Here is an 11,086-nt window from a genome sequence, read left to right as displayed (position 1 = left end):
AGTTTAAATGCTATTGCCAAATATATTTCCACAGGAAAGAATGAGAAAGTCTGGTTTGAATCCAATCTACTTTTTAGTTCTTAAAATCACTCACTTGTCTGTGTTCAGTTTCCTTATTTATAATACAAATCAGTTTCATTTTATAATGGTGAGATTTAAATAAATTAATATATGTGAAGCATTTGGAAAAATGCACATTTAATGGAAGTGGTATAGACATTTTTCTATGGAGAACATGCTCCCTAACCACTGAGCTGAATACTTTTGGGATTAGGATGATGTCCTGAGCCAAAGGCTATTTTAGTTAAATAATAACAAATACATTTAATCCAAAGAGAATTACACAAGAACAACAACAATAATAGAGTAGGAATTACCTGATTGTACAGTGCCTATTACATTTAGGAAAGTGATCCTTAGCTTTGTTCTTCCACCCTAACTACTTTATACTGACCTTTCTAACCATGTTTTATCTACCTCCTCCAAGCTAACACTACATGCACACACACACACACACACACACACATGCACACACACATGCATACACACACACACACACACACACACACACACACACACAGGACTCCCATATCTGGCCATGATTTGATCATTGTACCTAAGCAAATTAAGCACAGACAGCATATTAACATTATCCATGGCTAGTTTATTTTTCTGATACACATCAGTAATAATTTTTCTGGAAGTGATTTGAAGTTTGCAGTAAATTATAACTAGCATTGTGAGTGGCACATTGTAATAACATCCCAAATCAACTCTTTCCATCACAGGAGGAGTATCCATTGTATACATGTCATAAGAACCCCTAGTCATTCCTCCCAACCCACCCACTTGGACTGAGCTGAAGTCTCCTGTGAAATCTGTGCTTACCCTATACATTCTTGAAAGGACAGAATCTTATCTTCAAAGCAAAAAGAAACATTTATCTGGTTAATGCTGAGTTTGTTGTTGAAACAAATGCTGCCATCAGGCACAGTTCTTTACTTTATGCTCTATTCTAACCTAGACAGTACATACATCTTATTTTTTTTTAATAAGATGCATTTTCTCACATTACCTTACAAAATATGCTTAAACACTTGACCCAAATTCCCTATATTGAATAAATATAAAACAAAAGATATGTAAGGGAAATCACATTTTATTAATACATAAATTTTAAAAAAACTTCATTAAACATTATTTTTTAAATTACTTTTTATATTTTTTTTAAATAATTCACCCTTTCAATTCCCTTTATTCCTCCTCCAGTAATAGCACTCTTACCTTATCAGTGTTTATTTTTATTAAAATCAAGAGCTTCTCATAACACCTTGAAATAAAAAACTACTTTCCCATCAAATAGACAAGATTTGGTGACAGTCTCAATTTTAAAGTTCTTACTGATATTGGAGACTCATATTTTTTAAAATGCATTTACATTATTACTATTTCATAGTGAAAATGTATTAATGTACTATATTTATCGTTGTTTCCAACTTTATTGAATACCTATTTTTCTTCCTAATCTTGGTTAACTTTTAACATTTTTAGTGAATATTAATAATAACATGACTCACTATTTTTTCACTACTGATTAAAGTGCTGAAGAAATGTAGGAGAACCTGTGAAGGATGATATATTTAAATAGAGGAAGGTTTTATGAGCACATTGCACACACACACAAAAAATGAACATTTGTATAGAAAGTTTCCAAAGACCAAAGAAACAGACTTAAAAACTCTAACAGGAGATCTAATACCAATAAAATTTATAAAAATTCAATGGATTGTTTAAATTTGCTAACATAAAATGAGCATGATAAATTAGAATATTCATATTCCTGTGAAGAATAATTAAATATTGAATAAGGTAGATATTATTACTTGAGCCTTAAACTATTCTAAAGATATGTCTATGTGTAGGATGATGGGTATCTGCAGAGATATAACTCATGATTTTACTTTCTTATTTGTGCATACAGACCCATGTTTTCTCCTGGAAAAATAGGTCTTAGGTTATTAAGTTCTCATTTCATTTTATACATTGCATCAAAATTACTTCTTATTTTCTTTCTAACGAATCTGAGACAAATTCTTTGAGTCATTTAAAATGAAATTTAATAGTGATATTTACAATTTGTTAAATAAAATTTGCACTTTCCAAGTCTCTACCACCAAATGAATATTGATGATCATTTCACATATACCAACCGCTCATGTCTATTAAGAGTTTGTACTTTCATTCCATTAACTTGTGGTCTATAATTTCAACAATAAAGGAAGAGGAAATGAATTAATTAAGAGGTAATGAATATTAACAATGACCATATAAACAAAGAAGATAAGATGTTGGCAATATATTTGATGTCCAATGTGAAAAAGAAACACTATACTAAAAGATAAATTAGGTTTGAAGGATCAAAGGATGTTTCTTATAGACTGAGATAAGAGATTTTGTTCCATTTGACTTCTGATACCCCTACCCCTTTCTCTCTGGGTTATTTGTAATTTTTTTTTTTTTAATTTTGCACCGGTTGAAATCTTACTTGGTAATGCAATAACTGAGAATCTAATTTTTCAACATTTTCTTTGCTCAATTCTCTCTTCTTCAATTAAACCCCAGTGGAAATCATCAGAAAAAATTTCACAGAGCATCTGCCCGTATCACACTCTTTCTTTCTACTTTATAAATTTCAGGATCTGTTCAGAGTCCAGGTTAGCACATTAGAGAACAGGCTAATTATTGAATTCAACATGTGGACAATCTCTAGCTCAGCTCTGTAACCACACTAAAATGCATTTTTACACTTCTCAGGCATTCCAGGCTCTGGACCATGACATGGGGTGTGGTTCCTGAAAACATCGGTCAGCATGAATAAAGCAAAGACTCTTCAGGAGAACTGACTGAATGGTTAAGACACTTTTTTATGAGAATATGTTTTCACTGTTTCTTATAATTATTTTAGAAGACTTTTCCCTAAAAGTAATAAGAATAATTTATAGTTATTAATTTTAGTAATAATGGACAGATTCAATTCTCTGTAATCATACTAGCTTATATAGAAGCAAATCAAGGTAAAAGAGAGATCATTGAATCATATCTGTTGATCATTGCATATATACTAACACTCATGCCTATTAAGAGTTTATACTTTTATTCCATTAACTAGTAATCTATATTTAAACAACAAAGAAAGAGGAAGTGACTTAATAAAAAATTACTATCTCAAAACATGATTAATTTATTATTTCTTACATTACGGATGGGCTTACCTGTTTGATGTAGATTAAAGACATAAATGTGTCATGCAATGGATTGGTGACTTTGGATATGTTAATTGACTTTCAGTCTCTGCTTTAAATGCAGTTGGAATTTCAAGAGTGTTTTTGAGAATTCAATATAATCATGTAAACAAATGTACTCCATAAATCATGTGACTCTTAGGTTTTAAGAATAGTTGTGTTAATTATTTTTCTTTTGGGTAGAAATAATTTTCAACTCAGGGAAGGTAACTATTTGTAATTGTGGTTTACTAAACACAAGTTTATTCCAGTGACTGATAACTTTTATTTTATCTCAGTATTTATAACCACAAGTGTGAAATTGTTCTTACTATTCCTAAAAAAGCATTAAGACTCAGATATTGTATAATTTTCATTAATCCATACAGCTAGCAAATGTGGAATACACTCTCAGACTATGTATAACTAAAGTCTGTTCCCCTAAGCACAGTACTACAAGTCAGTATTCAATTAAATTATAGAGATATGGAAAATAATTTCCTGCTTTTAATAACTAGAAAATGAATAGACTAAATAAAGCAAAACATACTAATAATTTTCTATGACCTTTTATATATATAACAAGTTTCAAAATATGTCCAAGTATGTTCTATTTAACCTTGATTAAAAATTGAGCTGTTAAGTATTGAATCAATGTTGAGATTTGAGAGTCTTACTCTGCCCTCTCTATGTCCAACTTACCTCCAGCTTTCATAATACCCAGAGTGATTGGAATAATAAAAAATTAGACAATGCCTTTGTTGTAATCCAGGAAAACCAGTGTTTCTAAAAATACTCTCTTCCACTGAAGTAGTATGCTTTGTTTTAAATTGTTGTAGGTTTTATATCACTTAAATAAAATGGCAACATTTTTTCCTTAATGGCAAAAATGGAAAACCATTTTATCCAGAGCAGATATATTTATTTGACTATAAATTGTGAGGAAGAAGCAAAAATATAACATAGAAACAGTATCATAAGTGCTTTAAAATGCTTTGTCATGGTTTCTACATAAATTTTATGTATATCTTTATCCATTTTCTTTGTCATTGGCTCAAGGGACCAATTCAGTGAATGAAAATTGACAGAAGAGAAACATAAACAAAACTCAATGGAATATAAATATATTACACACTACTATTTAGGTTCTAAAAGGAAGCTTCGGAGACAGTGTCTGATAATACAGAGAAAAAAAATGACAAAAAATAAATAAAAACACTAAATGTAAAGATTCTTTCCTTTAATGTCATTTTCTGAGATGAAGATAGCAACCAAATACAGAATCAAAATTCCTAATGAGGAACTCTACCCAATGTTCCATGACAATTTTCAAACTGGGAATCTAATACATTATACTAAAGGCCTCCATTATTTCCATTGTTAGTCTGCCTTCCTATAATAATTTTTACTAACATAATATTGTTCACACTATGAACATTTTTTCATGCTCATTCTTTTGATTAACAGCACTTAAGTTGAAGAGTTTCTTGTTTTGATGGATTAATTGTGTGATTTATATGTCAAATAAAATATCTTGGAGTTAGTATCATCCTGGATAAAACTATTATTATATAAGCATGCCCACATGAGGGATAGTGATGGAAAAGAGCCAAAACTTTGTTCAGATCCTTATAAAAAAACAATACAAAATGTAAAAATAGAGCAAATACTAGTGTTTTAGCTTGTTTGCATTTTATTTCAGGCTCTTATATTGGCTACTATTGCACAAGGAACTTAGTCAAGTTACTCAACTTTTCTAAGCATTAGTTTATTCATAGTATTAAAAAATGTCTATTTTCCCATATAGCTTTGGTGAGTAAAAAGATAAGGCACAGGCTATAACTACTAGTCCCAAAAGGCATAGAGTAGTTATTTTTAATGAAATTTCAATCAGATTTGCAGGTGGCATATAAGCAATCATGGTTACATAATATTCAACTTTATATATACATTTCAATGGACAAATATATGAATAAACAAGGAGAACAGCTCTGGGTTGTCTGCTATGCCCAGGAGTACAAAGTCTTTAATCCTTGTGTGGTTTCTCATTCTGAATTATTTTTCTTCCAACAAAGTCTATTGGTGAAAAACACAGCAAATATATAGAAAAGTTTGATATTTAAGTATTGAAAATTTAAATGTGATATTGATATTTCTAATGATGTTTTTCTTGTAAGAATTTTTGCAATACCCACTCATTCCTATTAAAGCAGGAAACATACACACATCTTCAGGTGAAATCAAATATGGATCACAGATATGTTTTAAGTCCCCTCATCAGTAAATTTACATCAAAGCTTGAAGTATTTTCAAAATTTTTGTATGTGCAGTACACCTTTAAATTACAGATTTCTACAATCATAATTATCTAATACTTTTGTAGTTTAAAAATTGAGACATTGTCTTCCAGCTCCCAAGATTATATACTTTTAGGATTGAATTAGCTAATTTTTAGTTTAATTCTTATGCCATTTAGAAACTTAGAAAATTGATTGTTATGAATTGGTAAATTAGTCACAGTTGCTAAACTTAACTAACTGTTATGATTATTCTTATTCTCAATATATATACCTTTAAATATAACCATGGGAATAAATAAGTATCAATCACAGAAATATAAGCCTATAGTCACCTTGATTGTAAAAAAAAAAAAAAAAAAATCTAAATTCATGGGAAGAAAACCAGAGGCCAGAGGAATTTGTTAACATAGAGGTAGAGCTCAATAATATATATAGATCTACAAGCATCTAATGCTTTTATATCATTTTATGCCCATTACGTAATTAACAACCAAGTTTTAAATTTTCATTATATTCACTTTGTCCTTTTATTCTCCAACTTGCATGAGGACAAGAGAGAAATCATAAGATGTTTTCTGATGCCAAAAAATGGCATTGTGTCCTCTTCTCAAGGCTAAACAATCAGAATAAATGAATTTTTTTTGTAATAATAACTTTGTGGAAATCACAATCTCTACAATATAACAGATTGGCCCTCTATCTGTCTTGTTCTCTGTCTCCCCAGCCGTCAGCATCATGTCTGTGATGGAAGTTCTCAACTATATTTTTTGTATTACTTTTTCTCTTTAGCATGAACAGGATGACTCAGCAGGTGATAAGTATTTTTTTTAATTTTTTATTTATTATTTAAAGCATTACATAGCTTATGATATATCATCTTTCATACATTTGACTCAAATTGTGTTTTGAACTCCCATTTTCACCCCAAATACAGATTGCAGAATCACATCTGTTACATATTCACATTTTTACATAATGCCATATTAGTGACTGTTGTATTCTGCTACCTTTCCTATCCCCTACTATCCCCCCTCCCCTCCCCTCCCTTCCCATCTTCCCTCTCTACCTCCCCTGCTATTGTTCAATTCTCTCCCTTTTTTTCCCCTCCCCCTTGCCCCTCATAACCTCTTATAATTTTATGTGTCATTGAAGGTCTCCTACCATTTCCATATGCTTTCCCTTCTCTCTCCGTTTCTCTCCCCCCGTTCATCTTTGTTTACTGTAGACTTTTCCTCATGCTCTTCCTTCCTGTTCTGTTCTTAGTTGTTCTATTTATATCAAAGCAGACATTTGGCATTTGTTTTTTAGGGCTTGGCTAGCTTCGCTTAGCATAATCTGCTCTAATGCCATCCATTTCCCTGCAAATTCTATGATTTTGTCATTTCTTAGTGCTGCATAATACTCCATTGTGTATAGATGCCACATTTTTTTTTATCTATTCATCTATTGAGGGGCATCTAGATTGGTTCCACAGTCTAGCTATTGTGAATTGTGCTGCTATAATCATTGATGCAGCCGTATCCCTATAGAGCGCTCTTTTAAGGTCCTCAGGGAATAGTCCGAGAAGTGCGATAGCTGGGTCAAATGGTGGATCCATTCTCCTATCCTTATACCCCATACTTCCTCCCCTTCCTTCATTCCCTTCTACCTAATCCAAAATTACTCTATTCTTCCCCAGAAATCCCCCTTATTTTGAATTAGTATCCACAATCTGAGAAAACATTTGTCCTTTGGTTTTATGAAATTATTTTATTTCACTTAGCATAATATTCTCCAGCCCCATTCATTTAGCAAATGGCATAATTTTATTGTTCTTTAAGGATAAGAGATTTTTTATTCTGTTTATATGCCACATTTTTTTTATCCATTCATCTGTTGAAGGATACCTGGGTTGGTTCCATAGTTTAGCTATTGTAAGTTGAGCTGCTATAAACATTGATGTGACTGTGTCACTGTATATGCTGATTTTAAGTCCTTTGGGTATAAACCAAGGAGTAGCATAGCTGGGTCAAATGGTAGTTCCATTCCAAGTATTCTGAGGAATCTCAGTACTTCTTTCTATAGTGGTTGCACCAATTTGTAGTCCCACCAATAATATGTAAGCATACCCTTTTCCTCAAATCCTCACCACTATTTATAATAATAAATGCTTGTATTCTTGATAATTTCCATTCTAGCAGGAGAGAGATAAAATCTTATAGTAGTTTTAATTTTCATTTTCCTAATTGCTAGTGATGTTGAACATTTTTTTATATACTTGTTGATCAAGTGTATTTTCTTCTTCTGTTAAGTGTCTGTTCAGTTCCTTACCTGTTTATTTATTGGGTTATTTGTTTTTTGGTTTTAAGTTTTTTGAATTATTTATATGTCCTGAAGATTAATGCTCTATCTGATATTCAGATGGTAAAGATTTTCTGCCATTCTGTAGGCTCTCTCTTCATGTTATTGACTGTTTTCTTTGTTCAGAAGCAGCCTCTTAGTTTGAATTCATTAGATTTATTGATTCTTGATTTTATTTCTTGTGCTTTAGGAGTCTGTAAGGAAGTCAAATTCTAGGCCAACATGCTGAAAACTTCATCCTACTTTTTCTTCTATCAGGATCATGATCTCTGTTCTACTTCATAAGTCTTTGATCTATTTTGAGCTGAGTTTTGTACAGAATGTGTGATAGAGCTCTTATTTCATTTTGCTACATACAGATTTCCAGGTTTCTCAGCACCATCTGCTGAAGAGGCTAAGTTTTCTACAGTGATTGTTTTTGGTGCCTTTGTCTAGTATGAGATAACTATATTGATGTGTGGTTTTCTCTGGGTAGTCTATTCTTTTCCGTTTGTCTACATGTTTGATTTGGTGCCCATATCATGCCATTTTGGTTATTATGATTCTGTAGTACAGTTTAAGGTCTGGGATTATGATGCCTCTTGCTTCATTTTTCTTGCTAAGGATTGCTTTGGCTATTCAGAGACTTGTATTTTTTGAAATGAATTTCATGATTGCTTTTCTATATCTATGAAGAATCTTATTGAAATTTTAATAGGAATTACATTAAACCTGTATAGTATTTTTTATAGTATGGCCATTTTGACAGTATAAATTCTGTCTATCCAGGAACATGGATGATATTTATCTTCTGGGTTTTTTTTTAATTTCTTTCTTCAGTGTTCTGTAGTTTTCAGTGTAGAGGTCTTTCACTTCTTTTGCTAGATTGATTCCCAGGTATTTTTTTATTTTTCAGACTATCATGAATGGGGTAGTTTTCCCAATTTCTCTTTCAGAAGATTCATTGCTGATGTATAGGAATGCATTTAATTTATGGGTATTGGTTTTATATCTTGCTGCTTTGCTAAATTCATTTATTAGTTTTAAAAATTTTCTGGTTTAACACTTTGGATCTTCTATATATTGAATCATATCATCAAGAAACAGTGATAGTTTGAGTTATTTTTTACCTATTTGTATCCTTTTAATTTCTTTCTTCTATATAGTTGCTCTGACTAGATTTTCAAGAATGATGATGAATACAAGGTCTGAAAGAGGACATCCTTGTCTTCTTCTAGTTTTTAGAGGAAATACTTTCAATTTTTCTCAATTTAGAATGATGCTGGCCTTCGGTTTAGCATATACAGCTTTTACAATGTTGAGTTATGTTTGTACTATCCCTAGTATTTATATTATTTTATACATGGAGGTGTGCTGTATTTTGTCAAATGCTTTGTCTGAATTTTTTGACATAATTATAAGATTCCTATTTTAATCTATTGATGCAATGAATTAGGTTTAATGATTTACATGTGTTGAACCTATATTGCATCCCTGGGACAAACCCTACTTGATCATGGTGTGCCATTTTTTTAAATATGTTTTTGTCTGTGATTTGCCAGTTTATTGAGCATTTTTGCATCTATATTCATCAGGGATATTGGTCTGAAGGTTTCTCTCCTTGATGTGTCTTTGTCGGTTTTGGTATCAGAGTGATATTAGCTTCAGAGAATGAGTTTGGAAGGGTTACCTTCTTTTCTAGGAATTCTATAAGTATATTTATAGAATACTTTGAGGAGTTTTGGTGTTAATTCTTATTTAAAAGTCTTATAACACTCGGCTGAGAATCCATCTGGTCCTGGGCTTTTCTTAGTTGGTAGGTTTTTGATAGCATTTTCTATTCATTACTTGAAATTGATTTGTTTACATCTTGTATGACCTCATTCAGTGTGGGTAGGTCATATGTCTCTAGAAATTTGTCAATGTCTTCAATATTTTCTAATTTATTGGAGTATAAATTTTCAAAATAGTGTTTAATTATCTTCTGTATTTCAGACATGTCCATTGTGATAATTCCTTCTTCATTCACAATTTAGTAATTTGAGTTTTCTCTCTTTTTCTCTTCATTAGCATAGCTAGGGATTTCTCTATTGTATTTCTTTTTTCAAAGAACCAACTTTATGATTTGTCAATTTTCTCAATTGCTTCTTTTGTTTTAATTTCATTGATTTTATCTCTAATTTTAATTATTTCCTATATTCTACTGCTTTTGGTGTTAATTTATTTTTCTTTTTCTAGGTCTTTGAGATGTAGTGTTAGGTCACTTATTTGTTGACTTTTATTCTTTTAATAAATGCACTCAGTGCAATAAACTTTCTTCTTAGTACTGCTTTCATAGTGCCCCCAAGATTTTGATATTGTATCAGTGTTCTCATTTGCCTCTAAGAATTTTTTTAATTTCATCTTTAATATCTTCATTTATTTATTCATCATTCAATAGTGCATTATTTAGTCTCCATTTTTTAGAGTTGCTTCTATTTTTTATTTAATTGTTGATTTCTAAATTTCATTTCATTGTGGTTTGATAGAATGCAGGGTATTATATATTTTTTAAAATTTACTAAGAATTGCTTTGTGGTATAAGATATGGTCCATTTTAGAGAAGGAGCCATGAGCTGCTGAGAAGAAAGTATATTTGCTAATTGATGGGTGAAATATTCAATATATGTCTGTTAAGCCTAAATTATTGGTTGCATTATTTAGGTCTATAGTTTATTTATTTAGTTTTTGTTTGGAAGCACTGTCTATTAGAGAGAGAGGTGTATTATAGTTACCCAGTATTATTGTGTTGTGGTCTATTTGATTCTTGAAATTGTAAAGGGCTAGTTTGATATGCATAGATGCTCCATTGTTTGGAGTATGAAAATTTACAATTGTTATGTCTTGCTGATATATACTTCTCTTAATAAGTATGAAATGTCTCACTTTGTCTCTTCTGATTAATTTTGGCTTGAAATCTACTTTATCTGAAATGGGGTTGAAAACCCCTTCTGTTTATGCAGTCCAGGAAAGTGATATATTTTTATTCCCATCACTTTCACCTTTAGCCAATGGATATCTTTGCCCATGAGGTGAGTCTCTTGAAGACAGCATATTATTGGGTCTTGCTTTCTAACCCAATTGGCCAGCCTGTGTCTTTTGATTGATAAGTTTGAGTCATTTATATTCAAGATTATTTTTGAGATA

This window comes from Spermophilus citellus, assembly GCF_964194105.1.
Source record: "Spermophilus citellus genome assembly, chromosome: 10".
NCBI classification, from domain to species: domain Eukaryota; kingdom Metazoa; phylum Chordata; class Mammalia; order Rodentia; family Sciuridae; genus Spermophilus; species Spermophilus citellus.
Note: the sequence above shows the minus strand (reverse complement) of the source record.